This window comes from Papio anubis, chromosome 14 (assembly GCF_008728515.1).
Source record: "Papio anubis isolate 15944 chromosome 14, Panubis1.0, whole genome shotgun sequence".
Taxonomy (NCBI): Eukaryota; Metazoa; Chordata; class Mammalia; order Primates; family Cercopithecidae; genus Papio; species Papio anubis.
Genome location: NC_044989.1, coordinates 70,474,959 through 70,501,006, shown reverse-complemented (window position 1 = coordinate 70,501,006; position 26,048 = coordinate 70,474,959). Strand labels below are relative to the sequence as shown.

Here is a 26,048-nt window from a genome sequence, read left to right as displayed (position 1 = left end):
AGAACTCCTGACCTCAGGTGATCCACCTACCTCGGCCTGCCAAAGTGCTGGGATTACAGGCTTGAGCCGCCGCGCCCGGCGAACATCTTTTTATCGATTTCCCTTTTTCTCATGATTCACCTCTGTCCCTTTTCTTCTGTTGGGATATCAGACTTTTTCACCTCTTGATTTATAATCATTATTTTAATAGTAAGAATATGACACTTTGATGTGTGGGTGCAGATGTTTTTTCAGTTTTACCCCTTTCAATTCTATTATATGTTTTAACGTAGACAATTTAGAAATATTTTACAAAATCTAGTTTCAAAATCTTTTTCCTTGCAGCTTTCGGTTTTGGTTTCATGTTTCTGGGTGGCAAGCTTTAAATAGGCCCCATAATACTCCCTGACATCTGAGATCTCATATTAAGTGGAGAGGGTTATAAATCTCAGACATTCCAGCTCTCAATCCACTTAGCCAGTGCCTTTCAAACTTTTTTTTTTTTTAAACTAAGACTTGTGGTAAAAGATACATTTTTATGGCGGGGCTCAGTAGTTCACGCCTGTAATCCCAGCACTTTGGGAGGCCGAGGCGGGCAGATCACGAGGTCAGGAGATCGAGACCATCGTGGCAAACACGGTGAAACCCCGTCTCTACTAAAAATACAAAAAAATTAGCCAGGCGTGGTGGCGGGCGCTTGTAGTCCCAGCTACTCGGGAGGCTGAGGCAGGAGAATGGCGTGAACCTGGGAGGCGGAGGTGTTTACAGTGAGCCGAGATCGCGCCACTGCACTCCAGCCTGGGTGACAGAGCGAGACTCCGTCTCAAAAAAAAAAAAAAAAGAAACATTTTTACATAGCTAACCATTGTACATAAATATATTTATTCTTGAAAATTATTTTAAAAGGTTTTATGAAACATTATTTACCATAACTACATGTGATATAATCTGATATTTCCTGCTTGACTAATTTTATCTTATTATTATTTTTTTAAGTGTTGGTCTTGACCCAGTAAATTGCTTTAACAACCCATCAATGGATTCTTGACTCAGAGTTTGAAAAACAGGTCAGGACCATGAAGAGGCTGATTTTTCTCTCTGCCCAAATCATACCTCATTCCATGCCACTTTCACTTATTGCCCACTCCAGAGGGGTGATGGAGAGGCCAGACAATCATAAATCCATAGAGGAACACTGAAGACTTGTGCAGGAGCACTCAGGCTGAACTAAGCTCTGATTGACATCTAACAGGCAAGGGCAAAAACTCGGGTTTTGAATTTCAAGCCTGAGGTTTAGAATAAAGTTCCTTCTAGTTCCATAGTCCTGAAATCCTCACCCTAACTATACTCACTTTAGTGTAGTCCTAGAAAACTCCTCTTGTCCACTGTGTAATCCTGGACTTGGCAACAAATGGTCACCAGGATCTGCTCCAGCTCAGCTGTTCTTGCAATTAGAGCCCATGACAAGGGTGACACTACTTTCTTGGGCATAGAAACTAATCCGATGCATTCTTTGTATGTACTTTACACTGGCATGGAGAAGCCAGCCCCACTGTGCAAGGGTGGAGAATCATTAGGTAACTTACTCTGAAGAAAGGGCTGATGACATAAAGGGAGTAAAGAAGTGATGAATCCATGAGAAAGTCCTCATAAGAAACATCTGTCTAGGATTTGGGGTCAGAAGACCTAAATTCAAGTCCCCATTCTGTCTGGAATTTCCCAACATTGTGTGTCCTGGGTCACATCAAAACTCTGTGCCTCATCTTTCTTATCCATAAATGGTTATAATAATAGCAGCTTTCTCAGGATTGTAGAGAAATGCAATTGAAATAGCAGTAAGGTGCTAAGCAGTGGTAGTCGCTGCTGTTGATTTATATACAGGCCTTCCTGACTTTGAAAGGCTGTTAAACTGCTGGCCAGTTAATTTGGTGAGTGATTTGTGCCTATAGATTAACTCTAGTTAGAGTTAATGGTTCTAATATCCTTAAGAGCATTTTAGAGTTTAGGCCAGGCACCTCTGGTTATTGCTTGTTAGGGCTGACTGTGCATGGGCAGGTTTCCATGCCATGACAGCTAAACCGAGTCAAATGCATGGCACAATTTTTCTTTTCTTTCTTCCAAAAGAGCCTTCAGGGATTTCTGGAGAGTGAGCACAGCCTGCCTTCCAGGTACCTCTGAGCTCTCTTGGTTGTGTGCCTTTCATTTTCCTTTTCCCTGAGCGGCCCTTGCACCCACTAAGTCCCCAGGGGTGCCTTTGGAAGACAAGCTCCAACAATGTTGGTGTAGTTAGTTAAGATGAGTTTTAACACTGAGGGATACAGCGATGCCAAAATTGCAGATATGCTGCCCAGGTTTGCAGCCCCTGATAATGATGAAACGTTGAAGGGAGCAAACTGTGAAGCTGAGGCTGAATTGATAGCTCCAAATGTTGCCATGGAGGCTTCTCGGGTGACAGGCTACTTCTGTTCCCTTTTTCCTCCCCGCAGAAAATTTTCTGCTGGGGACTTATCTGAGGGGACTGCCTGATCCACAGGGATTTCCCTTCTCTGAGAAGAGCCAACACCTAGGATGCACCCCAGTGGCCATGTCTTGGGTTCAGGACTCTGTCTCCCTGGGCAGAGCTGACTGATAAGGCTGTGGGCACCTAACCCAGGCAGGCAAACCAGATTCTCTGTCCTGGGAATTTGAAACCTGGACAGAATCTCCGAGGCTGGCAAGCGTGGAGCTGTGTCACATGGATGCTCATGTTTTAGAATGAAGGTCCCTCAGCTGCCGTGGTCCCTGCCTGTCTAGGGCTGTTTGTTAGCACTTCCTTTAGTCCCCGGAGCCACCCTAGGCTCCTTCCAATAATGTCCTGTTTGGATTAGGTAGTCAGAGTTGCTTTGGGAGGACTCAAAACAAAACCAGGCCAAACAAGAAGGCCATTATAAGGCATGGGGCACTGGAAACAGCATGGACTTTGGGTCTTTTTTTTTTTTTTTTTTTAACTCTTCCCACACCCAAGGTAGTTTTGAATCTTTGTTTTCAACTGGCCAGCTGTATATATAAATTTATACAAGTTACTTTTTCTTTTTTTTGATACAGAGTTTCCCTCTTGTTGCCCAGGCTGGAGTGCAATGGCTCGAACTTGGCTCACCACAACCTCTGCCTCCCAGGTTCAAGCGATTCTCCTGCCTCAGCCTCCCGAGTAGCTGGGATTATAGGCATGCGCCACCACGTCTGGTTAATTTTGTATTTTTTGTAGAGACAGGGTTTCTCCATGTTGGTCAGGCTGGTCTTGAACTCCCTACTTCAGGTGATCCGCCCCCTTTGGCCTCCCAAAGTGTTGGGATTACAGGCATGAGCCATGGCAGCCGGCCACAAGTTACTTTTTTCTAAGCTTTAATTTCCTTGACTATAAAATGGTAACCATTGGGTGCAGTGGTTCACTCTTGTAATCCCAGCACTTTGGGAGGCTAAGGCAGGAGGATTGCTTGGGGCCAGGAATTTGAGACCAGCCTGGGCAATATAGTGTGACCCCTCCCCTACAGCCCCACCAAAAAAAATTAGCCGGGCATGGTGGTACACACTTAGGGTCCTAGCTACTTGGGAGGCTGAGGTGGGAGGATCGCTTGATGCCAGAAGGTTGAGGCTATGGTGAGCTATAGTTGCGCCACTACACTCCAGCTTGGGCAACAGAGGGATACCTGTCTTTTTTATTTTTTGAGATAGAGTCTCACTCTGTCATCCAGGCTGGAGTGCAGTGGTACAATCTCAGCTCACTGCAATCTCCGCCTCCTGCGTTCAAGCGATTCTCCAGCCTCAGCCTCCCGAGTGGCTGGGATCATAGGCGCATGCTACCATACCCAGCTAACTTTTGTATTTTTAGTGGAGACGGGGTTTCACCATGTTGGACAAGATGATCTCAATCTCCCGAGCTTGTGGTCTGCCCACCTCAGCCTCCTAAAGTGCTGGGATTACAGGAGTGAGCCACTGTGCCCAGCAAGACCCTGTCTTTATAAAATAAAAACAAAAACGTAAACGCTTTCTTTACAGTTTTTAAAATGGGGATCATCTACTTCATAAAATTGGTTCTTCGATTAGTCTAGTGATATTTCTTGTGGTCCCACAGAAGCATTTTTGCTCATTTCCTAGCCCTCAGTGTGACAGATGGCTGAGGCTTCTGGGCATTGGTGATATTACGGTACTTTAAATTTCACTAAATTTGAACATTTTGTTAAACCAGGAATCCTTTCTTTCTCCATCTTCTCTAGGAATCAAAGGTTTCAATACTTCTCCTACTTGAGATATTTGTTTATCTCCTTAAAATCCCCTTGTACAGAAGGGCCAGGGGCATGGTAGTAGCAACTACACATCCAGGATAGTCTTGAGTTTTTTGTTTGTTTTTTTGCGACAGGGTCTCACTCTGTCACCCTGGCTGGGGTGGCACGAACACTGCTCACTGCAGCGTCAACCTCCTGGGTTCAAGCGATCTTCCTGCCTCAGTCTTCTGAGTAGCTGGGACCACAGGCATGCACCACTATGCCTAACTAATTGTACGATTTTTTTTTGTAAAGATGGAATCTTGCTATGTTGCCCAGGCTGGTCTTGGATTCCTGGCCTCAAGTGATCTTCCTATCCTGGCTTCCCAAAATGCTGGAATTATAGGTGTGAGCCATCGTGCCTGGCAGTCTCGTTTTTTTTTTTTTTTTCAATTGTAGTGAAATACACATAACATAAAGTTTACCATCTCAGCCATGTAAGTGTACACATGGCATTAAGTACATTCACATTGTTGGCCAGGTGCGGTGGCTCATGCCTGTAATCCCAGCACTTTGGGAGGCCGAGGCAGGTGGATCACCTGAGGTCGGGAGTTCAAGACCAGCCTGACCAACATGGAGAAACCCCGTCTTTACTAAAAATACAAAATTAGCCAGGCACGATGGCATGTGCCTGTAATCCCAACACTTTGGGAGGCCAAAGGGGGCGGATCACCTGAAGTAGGGAGTTCCAGACCAGCCTGACCAACATGGAGAAACCCTGTCTCTACAAAAAATACAAAATTAGCCAGATGTGGTGGCACATGCCTGTAGTCCCAGCTACTCGGGAGGGTGAGGCAGGAGAATCGCTTGAACCTGGGAAGCGGAGGTTGTGGTGAGCCGAGATCACGCCATTGCACTCCAGTCTGGGCAAAAAGAGCGAAACTCTGTCTCAAAAAAAAAAAAAAAAAAAAGTACATTCACATTGTTGTGTAACCATAGGATAATCTTGTTTTAAAATGATTTTAAATATTTAAATTGCATTGCATTTTAATTTTTCTGCCGTATGCAAAATTGTCATATGAATAAAAAACTTTTAAACCCTTTGTCAGACCACCTATCTCTGTTTTTCAAACTGCAGTAATAGTATGAACTAGGTCAAGTCCTAAGCAGTTTTGAGCTCTGCCCTGGGGAACAGTACTCAGAAGTTAGTGCTGGAAGGGAATTTAGGAGTTGTCCAGTCCATGGGCCTTCCTTGATTTACATGATTGCCCATTTAGTTGGTTATTCAGGCATCAAACCTTTACTAAGCCTCTGTGCCAGGAATTGGAAAGAGTACTAGGGGAAGAATACAGCCAGGGGTGGCCAAGCCACTGTCCTTCCCAGTGGAGCTCATGGTTGTCCAGAGGCAGATATGGACTCGGGACAATAGGGGAAGGGGCTCAGTGAGCTGGAGAGTATGAGATGAGATTAAAAATGTAGCCTGGGACCAGATTTTAAAGGCTTCAAATGTCATGGAGAAGAGTTTAGATTTTCTTTTATTTTTTGCTACAGGTAATAGAGGCAGTGGGGTGGGAGTGGAGGTGGAGTCATGTGCATTTTAGAGTCAGTGCTGGCAGCATTGTAGAGAGAGGGTGGGCTGGAGGGGTGCAAAATCAAGCTCAGTGAGAAACCTGTTGTACTCAGTAGCTTGGAAACATTAAATGTCTTTTAAAATCACACAGTGACAGAGCCAGGCCGACAGCTCAGCCCCAGATTCTTTCTAAGCAAATGCAACAGGATGGATTTTTTCAAAACTTTGCAATACCGGATTTTGCCAGTATTTCCTTCTAAAGAAGGCTGTCTCCCACCCAGTCCATGCTCTTTCCCTCATTCCATTGCTAGTTTCCCCAAAGCCTCCCTCGGGGAAGGCCTCTCCTCAAGATTATACTACCAGGAATGAAACTTGCTAGAAAAATGTGAAGCATTCCTGAACACCACCTCCACACCAGCAGCAGGCTTTGCAATGCTATCTTTGTGCCTTCCAGATAAAGAGATCGAAGTTTTTCCAAGATCTGATTCCCCAGGCTGATTTACATGAGGAGGGGTGTGAGTGGGGAGGAGGGATAGGCATGATCTGCAGAGAGGATGCAGATGGAAATTTCTGTTCCAAAGGTGAAGTCTCTCATGCCTGACAGCACTGGATCTGCACTAACAAGGAAACCAGCCCTGCTCTCTGGCTATGGGATCAGACACAAAATCTAAGGAACAGTTCGACTTCAATCTAGAACCCTGCAGTGTCTAAGCTGGAAGGGTCCTTAGGCCTATTTAGGCCAATCCACCCATTTTATGAATGGGGAAATGGAGCCCCAGGAGGTGGGAGATCAAACCTAGAGACAAGTGCTCTTGGCTTTATGCCAAGTATCCTTTCCACAGCCTCTTGCTCTTTTCATCTAATAGTACATGTGTATGTGTGCATAGGTTTATAAATAAGTAAAACTTGAGAGATAAATAAAACGACAGAAAGTGCCCTTAAATGGCTGCATTTTTAAAAAGGTGCCACACTGGGTGCCGTGGCGCATTCCTGTGGTCCCTGCTACTCTGGAGGCTGAGGTGAGAGGATCCCTTGAGGCCAGGAGTTTGAGGTTGTACTGCTTTATGATCACATTTGTGAACAGCCACTGCGCCCCAGCCTGAGCAACATAGCGAGACCCCTTCTTTACAAATACTTTTTTTGCAGGGGGAAGGGGATGGAGTTTTGCTCTTGTTGCCCAGGCCGGAGTGCAACGGTGCGATCTCGGCAACCTCTGCCTCCACAATTCAAGCAATTCTCCTGCCTCAGCCTCCCGAGTAGCTGGGATTACAGGCATGAGCCAACATGCCTGGCTAATGTTGTGTTTTTAATAGAGACGGGATTTTTCCATGTTGGTCAGGCTGGTCTCGAACTCTCAACCTCAGGTGATATGCTTGCCTCGGCTTCCCAAAGTGCTGGGATTACAGGTGTGAGTCATCACACCTGAAATTTTTAAGAATGTAAAAAAGGTACTGATTCCACAAGAGTTTGGGTAAAAATGCTCAGCCTGAGAAGCTCTATGGCCCAGTCTCCCTTTGTTCCTTTTAATGAACTCCATTCACTCCAGCACCCCTTTGTCATTAGTTTAAGACATCAGCACCATTTCAAATGGTTATGGTTAGGTGGGCAGAGTGGCCTAGGAGAGAACAAACAACAGAGCTTGTGGTTGAGGAATCCGGTCTCCATACGCACTGATTAACTTTTTACTCCAGTGGTTCTCAACCTTGGCTGCACATTTGAATCAACTGGGCAGCTTTTAAAAATCCCAAAGCCGCTGGGCATGGAGAAGCCACTGGGCGTGGTGGTTCACGCCTGTAATCCCAGCACTTTGGGAGGCCAAGGCGGGCTGATCACAAGGTCAGGAGTTCAAGACCAGCCTGGCCAACACAGTGAAACCCCGTCTCTACTAAAAATAAAAAAATTAGCCAGGTGTGGTGATACGCACCTGTAATCCCAGCTACTAGGGAGGCTGTGGCAGGAGAATTGTGTGAACCCAGGAGGTGGAGGTTGCAGTGAGCCAAGACCGTGCCATTGCACTACAGTCTGGGCAACACAGTGAGACTCCATCTCAAAAAAAAAAAAAAAAAAAAAGGCCGGGCACAGTGGCTCACGCCTGTAATCCCAGCAGCACTTTGGGAGGCCGAGGTGGGCAGATCACAAGGTCAAGAGATTAAGACCATCCTGGCCAACATGGTAAAACCCTATCTCTACTAGAAATGCAAAAATTAGCTGGGCATGGTGCCACACACCTGTAGTCCCAGCTACTCGGGAGGCTGAGGCAGGAGAATCACTTGAACCCGGGAGGCAGAGGTTGCAGTGAGCCGAGATTGTGCCACTGCACTCCAGCCTGGTGACAGAGCAAGACTCCGTCTCAAAAAAAAAAAAAAAAAAATCCCAAAGCCCAGGCTCCAGACCAGACTAATTACATCAGAATCTCTAGGGGTTGGACCCAGACATTAGGATTATTTTTTTTAAAAACCTAGGCGATTAAACTGAGTAACCAAGGTGGAGAACCACTGCTTTTTCTTTTCCAGTATTTGCTGTATCTCTTACTTTACCAGCATGTCATAAATGTTTGGCAATCTTTGTTAAAAAAAAAAAAAAAGGGAGACTAGGAAAGAGAGCAGACAGACTGCTATATGTTTCTATCAGGTTAAAAACATTTAAGGCTGGCGGGGTGGCTACGCAGGAGGCTAAAGCGGGAGGATTACTTGGGCCCAGGAATTAGAGGCTGCAGTGAACTAGGATCCTGTCAATGCATTCCAGCCTGGGTGACAGAGTTTTGGTTTTTTTTTTTTGAGAAATAGTCTCGCTCTGTTGCCCAGGCTGGAGTGCTGTGGCGCGATCTTGGCTCACTGCAACCTTCGCTTCCCAGGTTCAAGTGATTCTCCTGCCTCAGCCTCTCAAGTAGCTGGGATTAAAGGCGTGTGCCACTATGCCCAGCTAGTTTTTGTATTTTCAGGAGAGACAGGGTTTTGCCATGTTGTCCAGGCTGGTCTTGAACTCCTGACCTCAAGAGATCTGCCTGCCTCAGCCTCCCAAAGTGTGCTGGGATTACAGGCGTGAGCCACTGCGCCCAGCTGACCCTGTGTCTTAAAAAATAAAATAAAATAAAATAAAAAAGTAAGTGTTTCTGAGGATGAATTTTTAACTTGAATGTTTTCAGCCCAGCACCTTATATTGGCAGCCTGTATCGTATCAGGACATATGTCTGTGGTGCCCCCCAATTAGACCTCCCTAAGGTCTTTGCCATCAGGGAGGAAGTTTGGCCTAATGGCTAACAGGGAGTTCTGAAGCTAACAAACGGGGGTTCTGACCTAGGGCAAGTTACTAAATCAGTGCAAAGTACCTGGCAAGTAGTCAACCTTATAAAAACTGGAGCTGCTGTTATTTTTATATATGACTTCGTATTTCATGTTTCCTTGGGCAAAGTGTTGTCCAATAAAAGTTCATTGGTTGATGGGCTTAGTGAAGCACTATGCAATAGAAATATAAAAGCCATATATATAATTTCAAATTTTCTAGTGGCCATATTATAAAAAGTAAAATGAAACAAGGGAAATTAATTTTAACAGTACAGTTCCTTTAACTCCATATCCAAATACACTTCAACATGTAGTCAGTTTTTTTTTTTTTTTTTGAGACGGAGTCTCACTCTGTCACCAGGCTGGAAGTGCAGTGGCATGATTTTGGCTCACCACAACCTCCACCTCCTGGGGCTCAAGTAATTCTGCTCAGCCTCCCGAGTAGTTGGGACTACAGGCACGTACCACCATGCCCGGCTAATTTTTGCATTTCTAGTAGAGACAGGGTTTCACCATTTTGGCTGTAGGATACCCCTGACCTCTCTTTTTCTATTTTTGAGATGGAGTCCACTCTGTCACCCAGGGCTGGAGGCAGTGGCACACCCTCGGGCTCACTGCAAGCTCCACCTCCCAGGTTCACACCATTCTCCTGGCTCAGCTCTCCCCGAAAGTAGCTGGGACTACAGGCACCCACCACCTCACCAAGTGGAGTTTTTGTTCTTTTTTGAGACTTGTCTCACACGCCTAGGCTGGAGTGCAGTGGCCGGATCTCAGCTCACTGCAAGCTCCGGCCCTGGTTTACGCCCCATTCTCCTGCCTCTAGCCTCCCTGAGCAGCTGGGACTACAGGCCCCACCTCAGCCTGCTAGTTTTTTTTGTATTTTTTAGAGATCTGGTTCATGCCAGCCAGGGATGGTCTCGACCTCCTGGACAGATCCACCGCCTCCCTAAGTGCTGCTGGGATTACAGGCTTGAGCCACCACGCCCCGGCATTTTTTTTTTTTTTTTTTGAGATGCCTTGCTCTGTCACCAGTGGGGAGGCACACAGTGGCGCAATCTCCGCCTCCTGTCTGTGATTCTCGGCCTCAGCTCTCCTGAGTAGCAGACTACAGGCGAGGCCACCACACCCAGCCAAGTTTCTTTTGTGTTTTATGTAGGTTTCACCATGTTAGTCCACCTCAGCCTCCCAAAGTTTTGGGATTACAGCATGGAGCAATCATGCCCTGCCTATTTTTGGTGGTAATTTTAGTAGAGATGCCTCAGAAAATTAAATTGTCTTAATTTTCACAAAATATTTGGTTGGCCCCAAAGGCAGTCTATATATACAGGGCAGAGGGAATGTCACAGGAGCCTCTGTACTCTGTGACTCCCATCCAGGCCCTGCCCCACTGGGGGTGGCAACTTTGTGGTTTTTGCAGGCCAAGCAGCATGAGTCATCTTGGTCACTTAAACTTTATTTCCCAGACTCAGAGCCGCTTTTGTTTTTCAGTTGAATAGGCAGCCCTGGACACACACACACACACACACACTACACTCACAGACATGAGCGCCACAACCAGGTATTAGTTCTTAAGTGGGAGAACATACTGTTTGTCATAATAATATCACATCTCTGAATCTGGCCTTTCGCTGCCACCCTAGGGGCTGATGGTCTCTGTCTGGGAAGCTCTGTATGCTTGTAGTTAGGGTCAGGGAGGTTGGGGAAGAATTCAGATCCAACCAAAGGAACAAGGCAGGAATTCATCTCCCATGACTGAGGGGATGTCCAACCCAAACAGGGCCCTCCCATCGTCCAGCCAGGGCAGCAGAGAGCCTCTCCCTTTGTCCTCCCACCCAGGGGCTGGAGATTTAGTCTCCATACGTCTCACTCCACTTTTTTTTTTTTTTTTTTTTTTTTTTTTGAGACAGGAGTCTCTCTGTCACCCAGGTTGGAGTGTGGCTGTCTGGGCTCACTGCTCCACCTCCCGGGTTCATGCCATTCTCCTGCCTCAGCCTCCCAAGGAGCTGGGACTACAGGCGCCTGCCACCACGCCTCGCTAGCCTTTATTTTATTTTTTTTGTATTTTAGTAGAGATTTGGCTTAACGCAGCTAGCCAGGATGGTCTCGGGACTCCTGACCTGATGATCCGCCTGCCTCGGCCTCCCAAAGTGCTGGGATTACAGGCGGAGACACTGTGCCCGGCCTCACCCACTTTTTTTTTTGAGACGGAGTCTTGCTCTTCTGCTCTTCCGCCTCGGCTGGAGTGCCGATCTCTTCACTGCAAGCTCGGGCCTCCCGGGTTCACGCCATTCTCTGGCCTCAGCCTCCCGAGTAGCTGGGACTACAGACGCCCGCCACCTCGCCCGGCTAGTTTTTTGTATTTCTTAATAGAGACGGGGTTTCACCATGTTAGCCAGGATGGTCTCGATCTCCTGACCTCGTGATCCGCCCGTCTCGGCCTCCCAAAGTGCTGGGATTACAGGCTTGAGCCACCGCGCCCGGCCTCAATTCACTTCTTAATCCCAGTGGTTCTCAACCATGGCTGCATGTTAGACTCACTCAGGGAGCTTTAAAAATTCCTGATGTGGCTGGGCGCGGTGGCTCACACCTGTAATCCCAGCACTTTGGGAGGCTGAGGCGGGCGAATCACAAGGTCAGGAGATCGAGACCATCCTGGCTAACATGGTGAAACCCCGTCTCTACTAAAAAAATACAAAAAATTATCCGGGGGGCGGCTGAAAAAAAAAAAATCCGGGCACGGTGGTCGGCGCCTGTAGTCCCAGCTACTCGGGAGGCTGAGGCGGGAGAATGGCGTGAACCCAGAAGGCTGAGCTTGCAGTGAGCCGAGATCGCGCCACTGCACTCCAGCCTGGGCTACGGAGCAAGACCCTGTCTAAAAAAAAAAAAAAATTCCTAATGCCCAGGTCAAAAACAGTTAACTCAGAAACTTTGAGGCCTTTGCTCTTTGACCAGGTGGATTTATGATTTACAGGCTCAGACGGAGCCATAGGCTCTGTCCAGCAGTCCTTCAGTACTCTGGAGTCCACAGCCCCAACAGTTTCCAGGCCCAAGAACAGTGATTGGACACCCCCGCTGCTCTCGGGGCCCCTCTGTCCTTCTTCAGCCAGTGTGGTTGAGAAAGCGCAGGGAAAGGAATGCTCCTTGTCTCCTTTTCTCCCACTTCAGAGAAAGCTAGCAGCGTCCCCACCCCTGCTGGCCACATACTCTGTGCCCTCTGTGCTTTGCTCCATATGCTTTTTCCTCTGTCTCTTTCTCAAACATTTAGTCTGTTTATTGGTCTTTTCCCCTTCAGCTTATGAACATCCTTGTGTCACTACTACCTAGAAAACCCAAATCCTTATCTCCACTCTGTCTCCCCTTCAACTTAGTACCTTACCTCTTAGCTTAGTGGCGACTGCTGGGGCTTTTTCTTCTTCTTCTTTTTTTTTTTTTTAGACAAGGTCTCGCCGTACCACCCAAGCTGGAGGGCAGAGGCGCCATCGCGATTCACTACAGCCTGGAACTCTCAGGCTAAAGCAGTCCTCCCACATCAGCCCCTGGAATAGCTGGGACTACAGGCGCCAGCCTCCACACTGAGCTAATTTTTTTTTTTTTTTTTTTTTTTAGATGGAGTCTCACTCTTTCACCCAGGCTGGAGTGGAGTGGTGCATTAATTTTTGTATTTTTGTATTTCTAATAGAGATGGGTTTTTACTGTGTTGGTCAGGCTGGTTTTGAACTCCTGACCTCAAGTGATCCGCTTGCCTCGGCCTCCCAAAGTGCTGAGATTACAGGCATGAGCCACCGTACCCAGCCTCACTCAGCGAATTTTTGTATTTTGTATAACAGAAAGGGTTTCACCATGTTGCCAAGGCTGGTCTCAAACTCCTGGGCTAAAGTGATCCTCACGCCTTGGCCTCCCAGAGTGTCGGGATTGTAGGTGTGAACTACTGCCTGGCCGTGCTAAGCTTATTGAAGGAGCAGCCCAGAAGCAGTCTGCATATTGTCACCTCTCCTCAACCATCACAGGTGGCTTTGGCCGCATCCCAACAAAGATACTCCCCACACTCACTAAGATCACCAATGACCTCCTTGCCACCAAATCCTTCCTTGCTCATTTTCTTTCTCTCTCTCTCTTTCTTTCTCTTTCTTTCCCTCCCTCCCTCCCTCCCTCCCTCCCTCCCTCCCTTCCTTCCTTCCTTCTCTCTCTCTCTCTCCTCCTTCTTTCCCTTCCTCCCTTCCTCCATTTCTCCCTTCCTCTCTTCCTCTCTTTCTCTCTTTCTTTCTTTCCTGGAGGGGGACAGAGTCTTGCTCTGTCGCCCATGCTGGAGTGCAATGGTGCAATCTCGGCTCACTGCAACCTCCGCCTCCCAGGTTCAAGCAATTCTCCTGCCTCAGCCTCCTGAGTAGCTGGGATTACAGGCACATGCCACCACACCTGGCTAATTTTTGTATTTTTAGTAGAGACGGGGTTTCTCCATGTTGGTCAGGCTGGTCTCGAACTCCTGACTGCAGATGATTCACCCACCTCGGCCTCCCAAAGTGCTGGAATTACAGGTGTGAGCCACTGTGCCTGGCCCCTCCTTGCCCATTTTCAGTCTCCCCACTGTTTGCTCTGTGGCTATATCATCGTTTCCTCTCCCTTGAAATTCATCTTGTGGTTCAGGTAACTCCTCTTTTTACTGATTCCACTCATCTCTGTGATGGTTTCTTCCTAGTTTCCTCTTCCTCAGCTCAGCCTTGAGATTGCTGTTCCCCAATTCTTATCTTTGGCCTTCTCTCCAGCTGGAATTTATCTACCCCAAGGCTTTACTATCTATCTAACATTAACTTCCAGATCTTTGTCTCTAGTTCGGATTTTTTTTTTTTTTTTTTTTGAGACGGAGTCTCGCTCTGTTGCGCAAGCTGGAGTGTAGTGGCGCAGTCTCAGCTGTCTGCAACCTCCACCTCCTGAGCTCAAGCAATTCTCCTGCCTTAGCCTCCCGAATAGCTGGGATTACAGGCACGTGACACCGCGCCCAGCTAATTTTTGTATTTTTTATTTTTAGTACAGACAGGGTTTCACCATGTTGCCCAGGCTGGTCTTGAACTCCTGACCTCAGGTGATCCACCTACCTCAGCCTCCCAAAGTGCTGGGATTACAGGCATGAGCCACCACGCTGGGCCCAAATTTCTTGTATGTCCCTCCATCTACTGGACATTTCCACACTAATATCCTTCTAAACATGTCCAAAATGGAACCCATTATTTTCTCCCATCAAGTTTGTTCTTTCTGTAGTCATTTTACTTAACAACGAAACACTTAGAAGCATTACCAAAGTTAGAAACAAGAAAAGGTGCCTACTGCCATCACTGTTATTTAGAATTATTCTGGAAGATCTATTCAATTCGATAAAATTTTATGAGAAAAAGAAATAGCCGGGCATGGTGGCTAGTGTCTGTAATCCCAGCGCTTTGGGAGGTCGATGCAGGCGGATCACGAGGTCAGGAGTTCGAGACCAGCTTCACCAACATGGTGATACCCTGTCTCTACTAAAATACAAAAATTACCTGGGCGTGGTGGCCTGTAATCCCAGCTACTCAGGAGGCTGAGGCAGGAGCTTGAACCAGGGAGACAGAGGTTGCAGTGAGCCGAGATGGCACCACTGCACTCCAGCCTGGGTGACAGAGCAAGACTCCGTCTCAAAAAAAAAAAAAGAAAGAAAGAAGGGCAACACTTGCTGGAAAGAAGGCAGTTACCAATGTTTGTAGATGTGGAAAATTCCAGAGACTCATATGAAAAACAGAACTAATCAAAGAACGAAAACTAATCAAAAAACAATAAGGGTGCGTGTTACAAATTTTTTGGTTTTTTTGATACAGAGTCTTACTCTGTCGCCCAGGCTGGAGAGCAGTGGCACAATCTTAGCTCACTGCAACCTCCGTCTTCCAGGTTCAAGCAATTCTCCTGCCTCAGCCTCCCGAGTAGCTGGGCCTACAGGCGAATGCCACCACATCCAGCTATTTTTTTTGTATTTTTAGTAGAGGGTTTCACCGTGTTAGCCAGGATGGTCTCGATCTCCTGACCTCGTGATCCACCCGCCTCGGCCTCCCAAAATGCTAGGATTACAGGCGTGAACCACTGTGCCTGGTGCCTGTTACAAATTAATATCACTAAGGTAATAGCAGTGCCATTATTCCTTCATTCATTTCAAAACTTTTACTGAGAACCTACAGTGTGGAGGCCCTGTTTCTTAAGCTCTATGGTTACTTTTTTTTTTTTTTTTGAGACGGAGTCTAGCTCTGTCCCAGGCTGGAGTACAGTGGCTTGATCTCAGCTCACTGCAACCTCTGCCTCCCGGGTTCAAGTGATTCTCCTGCCTCAGCCTCCCAAGTAGCTGGGATTACAGGCATGTGCTTCCACGCCCGGCTAATTTTTGTATTTTTAGTGGAGATGGAGTTTCACCATGTTGGCCGGGATGGTCTTGATCTCCTGACCTTGTCATCTGCCCACCTTGGCCTCCCAAAGTGCTGGGATTACAGGTGTGAGCCAACGTGCCCGGCCAGGTCTATGGCTATTATGAACAAAAGATATGTGGTCTCTGCTCTCATGAAGCTGACATTCTAGTAATAAGAAACAAAGCCCAGCATGGTGGCTCATGCCTGTAATCCCAACACTTTGGGAGGCCAAGGTGGGAGGATCACTTGAGGTCAGGAGTTCAAGTCCAGTCAGGCCGACATGGTGAAACCCCATCTCTACTAAAAATACAAAAATTAAGGCCAGTCACGGTGGCTTATGCCTGTAATCCCAGCACTTTGGGAGGCCAAGGCAGGTGGATCACCTGAGGTCGGGAGTTTGAGACCAGCCTGACCAATATGGAGAAACCCTGCCTCTACTAAAAATGCAAAATTAGATGGGCGTGGTGACGCATGCCTGTAATCCCAGCTACTTTAGGAGGCTGAGGCAGGAGAATTGCTTGAACCTGGGAGGCGGAGGTTGCAGTGAGCCGAGATCATGCCATTGCACTCTGGCCTGGGCAACAAGAGTGAAACTCCATCTCAAAAACCAAAAATAACAACAACAAAAATTAGCCCGGCACGGTGGCATGAACCTGTAATCCCAGCTACTCGGGAGGCTGAGGCAGGAGAATCGTTTGAACCTGGGAGGCGGAGGTTGCAGTGAGCCGAGATTGTGCCACTGCACTCCAGCCTGGGTGACAGAGTGAGAAATGAGATACTATATTCAAAAAACTTCCACTTCTTTTACTCTTTTATTTATTTATTTATTTATTTATTTTTTTGAGACGGAGTCTGGCTCTGTCGCCCAGGCTGGGGTGCAGTGGCTGGATCTCGGCTCACTGCAAGCTCCGCTTCCTGGGTTTACGCCATTCTCCTGCCTCAGCCTCCCGAGTAGCTGGGACTACAGGCGCCCTCCACCTCGCCTGGCTAGTTTTTTGTATTTTTTAGTAGAGACGGGGTTTCATCGTGTTAGCCAGGATGGTCTCGATCTCCTGACCTCGTGATCCGCCTGTCTTGGCCTCCCAAACTGCTGGGATTACAGGCTTGAGCCACCGTGCCCGGCCTACTCTTTTATTTTTAAAAATTTATTTATTTATTGTTTTGAGACAGTCTGACTCCGTCATCTAGGCTGGAGTGGAGTGGTGTGATCTTGGCTCACTGCAACCTCCCCATCCCGGGTTTAAGAGGTTCTCCTACCTCAGCTTCCCTAGCAGCTGGGATTAGAAATTCCTGCCACCATGCCCAGCTAATTTTTGTATTTTTAGCAGAGACAGGGTTTCACCATGTTAGCCAGACTGGTCTCAAACTCCTGACCTCAAGTGAACCCCCCACCTCGGCCTCCCAAAGTGCTGGCATTACAGGCGTGAGTCACCACGCCCTGCCCAAACTTCCACTCCTGATAGCAACCACAAATATAAAATATGCAGGAATAAACTCGATCAGTAATGTGAAAGACATTATAAAAAAAAAAAACAGAGAAATAAAGGGAATCTTTAAAAATGGGAAGAAACACTATGTACCTAGATTGGAAAATCTAATATGAATTTTTAATTTTAATTAATTTATTTTGGAAGTACTTTGATGTAATACAAATCAAAAGTTTAAATGAGAAAAAATTTTATTTTTATTTTAAAATATTTTCTGACATATTCTGAGTCCGACTTCTGTTTGAGGAAATTATTTTATTTTATTTTATTTTATTTTTATTTATTTATTTTTTTTTTGAGACTGAGTCTGGCTCTGTCGCCCAGGCTGGAGTGCAGTGGCCGGATCTCAGCTCACTGCAAGCTCCGCCTCCCGGGTTTACGCCATTCTCCTGCCTCAGCCTCCGGAGTAGCTGGGACCACAGGCGCCCGCCACCTCGCCCGGCTAGTTTTTTGTATTTTTTAGTAGAGACGGGGTTTCACCGTGTTAGCCAGGATGGTCTCGATCTCCTGACCTCGTGATCCGCCCGTCTCAGCCTCCCAAAGTGCTGGGATTACAGGCTTGAGCCACCGCGCCCGGCCGAGGAAATTATTTTAAAATGTTGAAAAATGGTATAAGGCTGGTGCTACCAGTCATTACCATTTAGTACTTGGAAGCGATAACCAAACAGTGTGGGGCTGGCACAGGAAAAGACAGGTATGTCAGTAACACAGAAAGAAATGTCTAGATTAAAAATAGTGTTATAAAGGCATCACACATCAATAGGGAAAAGGATAGATTACTTAGGGAATGACAAAATGTTTCATCTTGATGACACATCTCACGGGTTGGAGGTAGCTGCTTGCAGTTCTAATCGGGCTGTGAGGCCTAGTCTAGGTTTAACTAGGAGTTCTGCATTTGATTAGAAATGTCTTCCAGGGGCCCGGGAAGGGGAGACAGATTCACTGGGACCACATATTTTCCCTTCCTGGATTATTCAATAAGTATCACTGGGACAATGAGTCCGCAATTTGGGGGGAAAAAAATTATTAGCTCTTCCCATCATATATAATATATACCCAGGTAAATGTCAGACGGTTTAGATTTAAATAGTATAAAAAATGGAAACATAAAATACTAGAAGGAAAAAAGAGGAAATTTTGAAAAACAATTATTGAAGTTAGGGAAGAACTTTCCAAACCTGACTTTAAAGACAGAAACTATAAAGTTAAAGATTGATAGATTTAGCTACTTAATCATTAGACACTTCTGCAGAGCAGAAGTTCAAAGAAAACTGACACATTAAGAAAATGCACTATATATGTCAAAGGGCTAATATTTTACTATATAATGAGATCTTTAATTATTAAGAAAAATATGAACACTCCAGTAGAAAAAGATGAAAAAGATATGAATAGGCAGTTCACTAAAAGAGAAATGCAAACAGCTGAGAGATATGTAACATTTCTTTTTACTCACCAGTAATCCAAGAAATGAAAATTTTAAAAATACGATACCATTTTTTTACCTGCCAGACTGGTAAAGAAAAATCTTTAGTGTGCTTAAGGATGTGGGAAACAACACTGAAGTGGAGAAAATCCCAGCCAACTGGGCCTCGTCATGTTGGACACAAATTCTACTTTATAATGGTTTCCTATTTCAGAAAGCAGTCAAGCAGTGGAGGCATTTACTGGAGAGATCTGCAAAAAGTTGAGAAAGCAGAAGACCTCTATAGCTAAACTATAATTCTGTAAATTTGTGGTTAGCAAGAATATCCTGTCAGGCTGTTAAATTCTAGTTTCCTTTTCTTATTCTAAAACATCTTTTCTGAAGAAATGGGTCATGAGGGCTTAGCCTATTTTCCCCTAACAAAGCTTGAACATCTTGGATACCCAAATCCCTTGTTAAAATTTTGGGTATAAACTGGCCCCACCTTAGGGTCCAGTGAGACAGCCCCCTGCTGGGCATCACAGCATTGGCTTGAGGCCAAGAAGCCCACCCAGATGGGCCACTTCTTCCCCTGTGAGGAACAGGGGACTCACAGGTCTCCAGTCTTCTAATCCTGATCTGACACAGGAACAATAAACTCCATGTTTGTCACCTTGTTCTTGGTGGTGAGCTACAAAAATTAGCCGGACGTGGTGGCCAGTGCCTGTCCCAGCTACTGGGGAGGCTGAAGCAGGAGAATCGTTTGAACCGGGAGGCAGAGGTTAAAGTGAGCCGAGATCACACTCCAGGCTGGGGTATAGAGCCAGAAAAAAAAAAAAAAAAAAGAGTGCTCTTATAATAAATAAGACAAAATGCCCATCCCAGGAAGCACATATGCAAAGGATATAAAGAGGTGGTTTATAAAAGAAAAAATATAAATTCAAAAATCATGAACCTTTCAGAATGCAAATTAAAATCACCAACAGATCCTGCTTTTTGCTTAACAAATTAGCAAAGGCTAAAAAAAAAAGCAAGATGATGCCCAGTGTTGGTGAAGGTACAGAAAAAGGGGCACAGTGATGAGAGTACACTTTGGTAAAATCTTTCTGCACAGTAGCGTTTCTCAAAGAGTGGTGGGGGCCCCTAGGGCTTCCTGAGATCCTTTCAGGGGTCTGAGAGGTTAAAACTATTTTCATAATAACACTAAGATGTGGTTGGGTGTGGTGGCTCACGCCGTAATCCTAGCACTTTGGGAGGTTGAGGTGGGTGGATCACCTGAGGTCAGGAGTTTGAGGCCAGCTTGGCCAGCATGGTGAAACCCTGTCTTTACTAAAAATACAAAAAAAAAAAATTAGCTGGGTGTGGTGGTGCACGCCAGTAGTCCCGGCTACTCAGGAGGCTGAGGTAGGAGAATTGCTTGAACCTGGGAGGCAGCGGTTGCAGTGAGCCGAGAATGAACCACAGCACTCCAGTCTGGGAGATAGGGCAAGACTCCATCTAAAAAAAACAAACAAACAAACAAACAAAAACAACAAAACAAAACAAAAAACGCACAAAAAAACCTTGTTTTCCTTTTTCATTCTCATTCACTCACTGGCACAGAATGTAATTTTCCAGAGGTTAGATGATTTGTGGTATCACATGTGATTAATGCAGAAACAAACAGGAGACAGTGTATTCTATTATCAGACATTAAGGAGATTTGCAAAAAATGTAAAACAATGCCACAAAATATTTTCTCACACTAAGTATTTTTTGTTTTGGAAAATTTTTTTTGTTTTTGTTTTTGTATTTGGAAGGAGTTTACTCTTGTTGCCCAGGTTAGAGTGCAATGGCGACATCTCGGCTCACCGCAACCTCCACCTCCTGAGTTCAAGCAATTCTCCTGCCTCAGCCTCCCGAGTAGCTGGGATTACAGGCATGCGTCACCACGCCCGTTTAATTTTGTATTTTTAGTAGAGACGGGGTTTCTCCATATTGGTCAGGCTGGTCTCGAACTCCCGACCTCAGGTGATCCGCCTGCCTTGGCCGCCCAAAGTGCTGGGAATATAGGCGTGAGCCACCGCGCCCCGCCGGAAAAGTTATTTTTAATAAAAAAAAAAAATCAATTTATGTTAGCATTTAATGGGTTTATTATAGTTACTTGTAAAAGAATTAACATGTAAACATTTACAATGTTTATATGCTTTAATTTGTGAGACAGTTAACATGATACAAATGACCCACATAACAAAAATGCTTTTTAGGAATCTCAATAATTTTTTTTTTTTTTTCAACACTCTGTTGCCCAGGCTGGAGTGCGGTGGGGCGATCATGGCTCACTGCGGCCTCATGGGCTTAAGTTATCCTCCCACCTCCGCCTCCCGAGTGGCTGTGACCACAGGCACTGGGCACTATACCTGGCTAACTTTCACAATTTTTGTAGAGACAGGGCTTTGCCATGTTGCCCAGGCCAGGATTGTTGATGAACTTCTGGGCTCAAGTGATTCTTCCGCCATGACCTCCCAAAGTGCTGGGATATTAGGCGTGAGCCACCACATCGGCCAAACAGTACTTTTTTAGGGTGTAAAGGGATAAGACCAAAAAGTTTGAGAACTGCTGTTGTATAGCAAAGTGATAATGTGCATGAAAAGCCTTGGGAATGGAGCTACCCTTAAATCCAGCCTTTCCTCTTTGAATAATTTGTTTTTGTTCTTTTGTTTTTGAGACGGAGTCTCGCTCTGTCCCCCAGGCTGGAGTGCAATGGTGGGATCTCGGCTCACTGCAACCTCTGCCTCCTGGATTCAAGCGATGCTCCCACCTCAGCCTCCCCGATAGCTGGGACTACAGGTACCGGCCACCGCACCTGGCTAATTTTTTTGTATTTTTAGGAGAGACGGGGTTTCACTATGTTGGCTGGGCTGGGCTGGAACTCCCAACCTCCAGTGATCCGCTAGCCTCGGCCACCCAAAGTGCTGGGATTACTTACAGGTGGAGTTCCAGGCCAGCCCGGCCAACATGGAGAAACCTCATTTCTCCTAAAAATAGAAAAATTACCCGGGCGCTGTGGCGGGTGCCTGTAGCCCCAGCTACCGGGGAAGCTGAGGCAGAAGAATCACTTGAACTCAGGTGAGCTGATATCGTGCCACTGCACTCCAGCCTGGGCGACAGAGCGAGACTCTGTCTCATAAACAAGAAAAGAAAGAGAGAGAGAGAGAGAGAAAGGGAGGAAGGAAGGAAGGAAGACAGCAAAATGTACAAACAAATGTGAATAAATAGGAGAGAGGTTAAAAAAAAAAACATATGGCAAAAAAAAAAAAGACCACAAAACTGTAGTATTTATTGTAGTGAAAATGTTCACAGTTTATTAAGGTAAAAAATAGGAAAAAAATATAAAATAATGAAAGAATAGTCTTTTCAACAAATGATGTTGGAAGGACTGTATATCCATATGCAACAAAACAAATTTGGAATCTTATACCATATACAAAAATTAACATATAATGAATCAAAGACCTAAATCCGAGGTCATGAAGATTTATATTTTTGTTTTCTTCTAAGAGTCTTATAGTTCTAGTTCTTACACTATAAAACTCACAGAAGAACACATGAATATAAATCTTCATGACCTTAGATTAGGCAATGGTTTCTTACATATGACAATAAAAGCACAAGCAACGACAACCAAAAAAACAGAAAAAAAAAAGAGAGAAAAAATTTGTCTTCATCAAAATTAAAAACTTTTGTGCTTCAAAGGACATTATTAAGAAAGTTATGACAACTCACAGAACGGGAGAAAATATTTATAAATTATATGTCTAATAAGGTTCTAGTATATAGAATATATAAAGAACTCTTACAATGCAAAAATAAAAAGACAACTTAATTTTTTTAATGGGCAAAAGATTTTATTTTATTATTTTATTTTATTTTGTTGTTTTGAGATGGATTCTCGCTCTGTCACCCAGGCTGGAATAGTGGTGGCATGATCTTGGCTCACTGAAACCTCTACTTCCCGGGTTCAGGCAATTCTGCCTCAGCCTCCTGAGTAGCTGGGACCACAGGCGCACAGTATGGCACCTAGCTAATTTCTTTTACTTTTAAGTTTTTAATTTTTAGTAGAGATGAGTTTTCACTATGTTGCCTAGGTTGGGGAGGATTTTAATAAATATTTCTCCAAGGAAGATATATAAATGGCCAATAAGCAAATGAAAAGATACTCAATTAGGGAAATGCAGGTTAAAACCATAATGAGGTGTCACTTTATACCCACTAGGATGGCTACAGTAAAAAAAAGAAAAAAAAGAAAAAGTGGCCAGGCACAGTGGCTCAATCTTGTAATCCCAGCACTTTGGGAGTCTAAGGCAGGCAGATTGTTTGAGACCAGCCTGGGCAACATGGCGAACCTCATCTTTACTAAAAATACAAAAAATTAGCCGGGCACGGTGCCGCGTGCCTGTAGTCTCAGCTACTTGGGAAGCTGAGGTGGGAGGATCACCTAAGCTCGGGAAGTTGAGGCTGCAGTGAGCAGAGGTCACGCCACTGCACTCCAGCCTGAGCAACAGGAGTGAGACCCTATCCCAAAAAAAGAAAAAAATGTGTTGGCAAGAACGTAGAAATATTGGAACCCTCATATACTACTCATATACTACTGGTGGGAATGTAAAAAAAATTTGGCAGTCCTCAAAAAGTTAAACATAGAGTTACCATATAACCCAGCAATTCCACTGATAGGTATATACTCCAAAGAAATGAAGGCCGGGCGCGGTGGCTCAAGCCTGTAATCCCAGCACTTTGGGAGGCCGAGATGGGCGGATCACGAGGTCAGGAGATCAAGACCATCCTGGCTAACACGGTGAAACCCCGTCTCTACTAAGAAATACAAAAAATAGCCGGGCGAGGTGGCAGCGCCTGTAGTCCCAGCTACTCGGGAGGCTGAGGCCGGAGAATGGCGTGAACCCGGGAGGCGGAGCTTGCAGTGAGCTGAGATCCAGCCACTGCACTCCAGCCTGGGTGACAGCACGAGACTCCATCTCAAAAAAAAAAAAAGAAATGAAAACATATATCCATACAAGACTTGTACACAAATGTTCAATGCTCACCATAGCATTATTCATAATAGTCAGAAAGTGGAAACAATACAAATGTCCAGCAACTAATGAATGGATAAATAAAATGTGGTATGGTCATGTGATACCATATATTGTATGACCATATCACACTTGAATACGAATATATTAAACCATTAAAAGAAAAGAAGGCTAGGCGCAGTGGCTCATGCCTGTAATCCCAGCACTTTGGATGGTCGAGGCGGGCAAATCACGAGGTGAGGAGATCGAGACCATCCTGGTTAACACGGTGAAACTCCATCTCTACTTAAAAAAAAACACAAAAAATTAGCCAGGCGTGGTGGTGGGCACCTGTAGTCCCAGCTACTCAGGAGGCTGAGGCAGGAGAATGGCGTGAACCCGGGAGCCGGAGCTCGCAGTGAGCCGAGATCGCGCCACTGCACTCCAGCCTGGGCAACAGAGCAAGACTCCGTCTCAAAAAAAAAAAAAAAAAAAAGAAGAAGAAAGTAAGTAATTGATACATGCTACAACATAGATGAACCTTGAAAACTTACACTAAATGAAAGAAGTCAGACACAAAAGGCCACATATTGTATAATTCTATTTATATGAAATGTGCAAAATAAACAAATTCATAGAGCCAGAAAGTAGATTAGTGCTTGCCAGGGACTCGGGGCTGGGGACTGGAGGTGAGGGAGGATGGAAATGACTGATAATAGGTGCAAAGGTTACTTTTTGGGGTGATGAAAATGACTGGCATGAGAGAGTGATGATGATTACACAATCTTCTCAATATACTAAAAACCATTAAACTGTACACTTTAAAATTGTGAATTTGGCTGGGTGCAGTGGCTCACGCCTGTAATTCCAGCACTTTGGGAGGTCGAGGTGGGCAGATCACTTGAGGTCAGGAGTTTGAGACCAGCCTGGCCAACATGGTGAAACCCCATCTCTTCTAAAAATACAAAAATTAGCCAGGAGGCATGGTGGGCACCTGTAATCCCAGCTACTCAGGAGGCTGAGGCAAGAGAATCACTTGAACCCAGGAGACGGAGATTGGAGTGAGCTGAGATGGCACCACTGCACTCCAGCCTGGGTGATGGAGCACAGACTCTCTCTCTCTCTCTATATATATGCGAGTATATATATATACTGTGTCTATATATATTGAAAAGTAGTGTATTTATATATGCATACAACAAAGAATAGAGGATGTTAATAGCAATAAGGGTTTTTATATGTGTTAGATATTCATGTATGCTCTATAAAGACATATATTGCTCTCTTTTCATTTTTTATTTATTTATTTATTTTGAGACAGGGTCTCTGTCACCCAAGCTGGAGTGCAGTGGCATGGTTATGGCTCACTACAGCCTGGACCTCCTGGACTCAGGTGATCCTCCCACCTCAGCCTTCCAAGTACCTGGGACCATACGTGCACTACTCTGTCTCAAAAAAAAAAAGAGTACATTTATATACACACACACTCTCTCTCTCTCTATATATATATGCGAGTATATATATATATATATATACACACACACACTGTGTCTATATATATTGAAAAGTAGTGTATTTATATATGCTATTTATTTTATTTTATTTTTTGTAGGGACAGGGTTTTGGCATGTTGCCCAGGCTCATCTTGAACTCATGGGCTCAAGCAATCTTCCTGAGCCTTGGTTTCCCAAAGTGCTGGGATTACAGGCATGAGTCACCATTCCTGGCCTTTACATTTTTAGTTTTATTTTATTTTATTTATTTATTTATTTATTTATTTATTTATTTAGGCGGAGTCTTGCTTCATTGCCCAGGTTGGAGTGCAGTGGCACAATCTCAGCTCACTGCAAGCTCTGCCTCCCGGGTTCAGACCATTCTCCTGCCTCAGCCTCCAAGAGTAGCTGGGACTACAGGCGCCCGCCACCACGTCTGGCTAATTTTTTGTATTTTTAGTAGAGACAAGGTTTCACCGTGTTAGCCAGGATTGTCTCGATCTCCTGACCTCGTGATCCGCCTGCCTCGGCCTCCCAAAGTGCTGGGATTACAGGCGTGAGCCACCACGCCCGGCCCCTATTCTTTAAAATATAATAGAGATGAGATCTCACTATGTTGCCCAGACTGGTCTCCAAGTCCTGGTCTCAACTGATCTTCTCACTTGGCCTCCCAAAGTGCTGGGATTACAGGCATAAACCACCATTCCTGGCCTTTAAGTTTTTAATTTTTAAAAATATAATAGAGATAAGGTCTCACTATGTTGCCCAGACTGGTCTTGAATTCCTGGCCTCAACTGATCCTCCTGCCTTGGCCTTCCAAAGTGTTGGGAGTATAGGCGTGAGCCACCGTGTCAGGCTTCATGTATGCTTTCTTGATTGAAAAATTGGGCAGGCAGGCCGGGCGCGGTGGCTCACTCCTATAATCCCAGCACTTTGGGAGGCCAAGGCGGGTGGATCACCTGAGGTTGGGAGTTCAAGACCAGCCTGACCAACATGGAGAAACCCCGTCTCTACTAAAAATACAAAATTAGCCAGGCATGGTGGCGCATGCCTGTAATCCCAGCTACTCGGGAGGCTGAAGCAGGAGAATTGCTTGAACCCAGGAGGCGGAGGTTGTGGTGAGCC

The 26,048-nt window shown here is 45.4% G+C and overlaps 1 protein-coding gene across 1 annotated transcript in view; it reads left to right on the top strand.

Moving 5' to 3' along the window:
• Positions 1-26,048, top strand: part of LOC101021188 — a 36,518-nt gene that overhangs the window by 7,472 nt on the left and 2,998 nt on the right. The window lies entirely within an intron of this gene.